This window comes from Bactrocera tryoni, unplaced genomic scaffold, assembly GCF_016617805.1.
Source record: "Bactrocera tryoni isolate S06 unplaced genomic scaffold, CSIRO_BtryS06_freeze2 scaffold_719, whole genome shotgun sequence".
NCBI lineage: Eukaryota > Metazoa > Arthropoda > Insecta > Diptera > Tephritidae > Bactrocera > Bactrocera tryoni.
The window spans coordinates 2,501-7,992 of NW_024396386.1; the positions used below are offsets into that span (position 1 = coordinate 2,501).

Sequence of the window (5,492 nt, forward strand, 5' to 3'; positions counted from 1 at the left end):
GTTCAAAATTATTCAAGTGTTTAATTACTATGAAATAAAAAATTCAATTTCACTTCATTTCATTAAAACTTGAAAATTTTCGGCTTTCGCCTTGAACTTAGGACCGACTAACTCGTGATCAACCACTGTTCACACGAAACCCTTCTCCACTTCAGTCCTCCAAGGTCTCATTCGTGATCAACCATGCAGGCTTACGCCAAACACTTCTAAGCACACCATTGTACACTGTACCCTCCTACTCACTAAAGTTTCAAAATTTATAATCCAACCGAAATTGTATTATAAATCATCTACTTTAGCGGTAATGTATAGGTATACAACTTAAGCGCCATCCATTTTAAGGGCTAGTTGCTTCGGCAGGTGAGTTGTTACACACTCCTTAGCGGATTACGACTTCCATGTCCACCGTCCTGCTGTTTTAAGCAACCAACGCCTTTCATGGTATCTGCATGAGTTGTTAATTTAGGCACCGTAACATTACGTTTGGTTCATCCCACAGCGCCAGTTCTGCTTACCAAAAGTGGCCCACTGGGCACATTATATCATAACCTCAACCTTCATATCAAGAAAGGTGAGGTTCTTACCCATTTAAAGTTTGAGAATAGGTTAAGGTCGTTTCGACCCTAAGGCCTCTAATCATTCGCTTTACCAGATAAGATTACTTTACATAATATTTAAATGCACCAGCTATCCTGAGGGAAACTTCGGAGGGAACCAGCTACTAGATGGTTCGATTGGTCTTTCGCCCCTATACTCAATTCTGACAATCGATTTGCACGTCAGAACTGTTTCGGTCTTCCATCAGGGTTTCCCCTGACTTCAACCTGATCAAGTATAGTTCACCATCTTTCGGGTCACAGCATATATGCTCAAGGTACGCTCCAGTTAGAGGTATAAATAATAATAAATTATCATTATACATAACTATATGGAACGCCCCGGGATTGAATTAATAGTGTAATACACTAAAAATTAATCCCATACAGTTAAGTTAATTACGCCATTAGGTTTAATATAACCCAATGACTTGCACATATGTTAGACTCCTTGGTCCGTGTTTCAACGGGTCCCGAAGGTATCCTGAATCTTTCGCATTGTTAATCATATAAATGCATACAATTAATATTAAAATCAATGATAATAATATTATTGTAAAATTCAAAAGAATTTTAGCATTATATATAATAAAATCTATCAACACTTTATCAAATCATCAGTATTTATTCTATGTTAATAAGCTAAAAGCAAATTAATTTGAATAAACTTAAAACCAATGATCTTTTGATAAATACTTTATTATGTTAATAGATTACAATGTCCTTATATGAAAAAATGCACACTATTATTATGATATTTAAAATTAAATACCACAGTTATAATGATGAATTTTTCATAATGGATATTCAGGTTCATCGGGCTTAACCTCTAAGCAGTTTCACGTACTATTTAACTCTCTATTCAGAGTTCTTTTCAACTTTCCCTCACGGTACTTGTTTACTATCGGTCTCATGGTTATATTTAGTTTTAGATGGAGTTTACCACCCACTTAGTGCTGCACTATCAAGCAACACGACTCTTTAAATATCTTTCTAGTAATCATTAACGTTATACGGGCCTGGCACCCTCTATGGGTAAATGGCCTCATTTAAGAAGGACTTAAATCGTTAATTTTTCATACTAGATATTAAGATATTCCATACACTGCATCTCACATTTGCCATATAGACAAAGTGACTTAGTGCTGAACTATTTTCTTTTCGCTCGCCGCTACTAAGAAAATCCTTGTTAGTTTCTTTTCCTCCCCTCATTAATATGCTTAAATTCAGGGGTAGTCCCATATGAGTTGAGGTTGTATAAAAAAATTATTTTTTTATATATATATATATATTAATAACTCTTTTATTTTTTCGCTATTTTAAAGAAATATATTTTATATCTTCGATACCATTTTATAAATCTCTAATAATAAATATAAAATCTTTTCATCCCACCAATTCAAATTATTAATATATTTATTTCATATATTATTAAAATATATTTTATCATCACTTCCACTTTTTAAATAAATACATTAAGGACATAAGGTCTAGACCACAAATAATATATTTTATGCTAGACTGTTCCTCGTAATGTATTTATTTAAATATATTTTAAATAATATTGAAATTTTTTTATTTTGGGAATACTAAGATTCTCATTTATTATAAAATTTCGTTCAAATATGAGGTAATCAAGAATATATTGTATATATTTCTTTTTATGCTATTAATATTATGGATTGAAAAATACAATCCAATAATATACCATATGCTTAAATTCTTTTAATTAACTAAAAGAATAAGCAACTAATTTAGCATAGTCTTACAACCCTCAACCATATGTAGTCCAAGCAGCACTTTAAAATTAATTAAAGTACATAACAGCATGGACCGCAATATGCGTTCAAAATGTCGATGTTCATGTGTCCTGCAGTTCACACGATGACGCACAGTTTGCTGCGTTCTTCATCGACCCATGAGCCGAGTGATCCACCGCTTAGAGTAAAAATTTTTTTGTATTTTTTGATTCAAAGTCAAGAGTTTTTAATTTATTGAAAGCATAATAATAATATTTATAACAAATTTTTAAAATAAAATTTCAACACATCTTTCAATAAATTGTAATTTTAAACCCAAACATTTGCAAGCTGCGCATGTCTTAGGTCAACAAAAACAGTAATACCATTTTTAGTAGCTATTCTCTTTTATTTGTGCATAATCCAGTATTTCTTGAATGAAAATAAACCAAAATATATTTATATAACATATATGTATTTTATATGTATATAACATATACTTAATCACAAATAGAAAATACCATAAAAAGGAATTACACGTTAATGTGAACAAATTAACTTATCATTTATATATTTACTATAAAAAGATCATTTAACTTTTATAAAATTTTTTATAAATAATAAGTACAGCTATATATGTTTAAAGGTTTTTTAGCGTTCAAATACAATGTATGCGAAATTCACAATATATGTATAAATATACTGCTCATAATGCATTACAAGGAGTAAAAAAAAAAAAAAAAGAAAAAAAAGAAAAACACTCAAATATTTTTGATATACCCACATTGATTTAAATAAATAATATTTATCAATAATTCAAAACATATTGAATGAAAAGAACAAAAAGAAAAAAAAAATTTTTTTTTTCTTTTTTATTCTTTTTTTTTTTTTGTTTTTGTTTTTTTTTTTTTTTTTAATATATATTTATTTTTCGGATAGGAACACAATAATGATCCTTCCGCAGGTTCACCTACGGAAACCTTGTTACGACTTTTACTTCCTCTAAATAATCAAGTTCGGTCAACTTTTGCGAAACAACCGTGAAACACAAGGCGTCACAGTGATCACGTCCGGAGACCTCACTAAATAATTCAATCGGTAGTAGCGACGGGCGGTGTGTACAAAGGGCAGGGACGTAATCAATGCGAGTTAATGACTCACACTTACTGGGAATTCCAAGTTCATGTGAACAGTTTCAGTTCACAATCCCAAGCATGAAAGTGGTTCAGCGGTTTACCCGGACCTCTCGGTCTAGGAAATACACGTTGATACTTTCATTGTAGCGCGTGCAGCCCAGGACATCTAAGGGCATCACAGACCTGTTATTGCTCAATCTCGTTACTGCTAGACGCAATTTGTCCATTTAAGAAGCTAGTGTCCTTATAATGGGACAAACCAACAGGTACGACTCCACTTATATAAACACATTCAAACACTTGTCCATTCAAGATGAACGCATGAATGAAGGCTATATAAGCTTCAACACCATAATCCTGAAAGCATCTATTTAATATATTTGAGTCTCGTTCGTTATCGGAATTAACCAGACAAATCACTCCACGAACTAAGAACGGCCATGCACCACCACCCATAGATTCGAGAAAGAGCTATCAATCTGTCTTACACGCTTATGTTCGGACCTGGTAAGTTTTCCCGTGTTGAGTCAAATTAAGCCGCAGGCTCCACTCCTGGTGGTGCCCTTCCGTCAATTCCTTTAAGTTTCAGCTTTGCAACCATACTTCCCCCGGAGCCCAAAAGCTTTGGTTTCCCGGGAAGCGACTGAGAGAGCCATAGTAGTAGCTACACCCAATTGCTAGCTGGCATCGTTTATGGTTAGAACTAGGGCGGTATCTGATCGCCTTCGAACCTCTAACTTTCGTTCTTGATTAATGAAAACATCTTTGGCAAATGCTTTCGCTTAAGTTAGTCTTACGACGGTCCAAGAATTTCACCTCTCGCGTCGTAATACTAATGCCCCCAAACTGCTTCTATTAATCATTACCTCTTGATCTAAAAACCAATGAAAGTAGAACAGAGGTCTTATTTCATTATTCCATGCACAAAATATTCAGGCATTTGGAGCCTGCTTTAAGCACTCTAATTTGTTCAAAGTAATTGTACCGGCCCACAACAACACTCGATGAAGAGCACTGAAGCAGGTTTAAATAGGAGGAATATATAAAAATACATTGTATTAATTATATATAAGAACTCCACCGGTAATACGCTTACATACATAAGGTAATGTACATAACACAATTATAGTTGTACTACCCGTATGAAGCACAAATTCAACTACGAACGTTTTAACCGCAACAACTTTAATATACGCTATTGGAGCTGGAATTACCGCGGCTGCTGGCACCAGACTTGCCCTCCAATAGGTCCTTGTTAAAGGATTTAAAGTGTACTCATTCCAATTACAGGGCCTCGGATATGAGTCCTGTATTGTTATTTTTCGTCACTACCTCCCCGAACTGGGAGTGGGTAATTTACGCGCCTGCTGCCTTCCTTAGATGTGGTAGCCGTTTCTCAGGCTCCCTCTCCGGAATCGAACCCTGATTCCCCGTTACCCGTTGCAACCATGGTAGGCCTAGATACTACCATCAAAAGTTGATAGGGCAGACATTTGAAAGATCTGTCGTCGGTACGAGACCATACGATCTGCAAGTTATCTAGAGTTCAACCAATATAACGATTTTACGATCGCTTGGTTTTAGCCTAATAAAAGCACACGTTCCAAAAGGTCCGTGTTTATTTTGCATGTATTAGCTCTAGAATTACCACAGTTATCCAAGTAACTGTTAACGATCTATGGAACCATAACTGATATAATGAGCCTTTTGCGGTTTCACTTTTAATTTGTTTGTACTTAGACATGCATGGCTTAATCTTTGAGACAAGCATATAACTACTGGCAGGATCAACCAGAATAATATTATTATATTATTTTTTATATAATATTTTTATATTATATAAAATTTTAAATGATATTTTCTTATTTGAAAATTACACAATACACAAAATATAGATAGTCAACACACATATATACAACACAGACAACACATTTTTACTTTTTTCTAAAGCTTTTAAGCTTTATATCTTTTTTCTGACCTTTTTACAATTGCTTTTTATTATTGATTGCTTTATATATTAT

General features: G+C 33.6%; 3 non-coding genes across 3 annotated transcripts in view; all 3 read right to left on the minus strand.

Moving 5' to 3' along the window:
• Positions 1-1,852, minus strand: part of LOC120781926 — a 3,941-nt gene extending 2,089 nt beyond the window's left edge. The window contains exon 1 of the ribosomal RNA XR_005706188.1: positions 1-1,852. This exon is cut by the window's left edge and continues 2,089 nt beyond it. This is a non-coding gene — a ribosomal RNA (large subunit ribosomal RNA).
• Positions 1,853-2,364: 512 nt separating this feature from the next.
• Positions 2,365-2,543, minus strand: LOC120781924. Its single transcript, XR_005706186.1, has one exon. It is a non-coding gene; the product is annotated as a 5.8S ribosomal RNA (ribosomal RNA).
• Positions 2,544-3,282: 739 nt separating this feature from the next.
• On the minus strand, positions 3,283-5,269 carry LOC120781925. Its single transcript, XR_005706187.1, has one exon. It is a non-coding gene; the product is annotated as a small subunit ribosomal RNA (ribosomal RNA).
• Between the last annotated feature and the right edge of the window lie 223 nt (positions 5,270-5,492).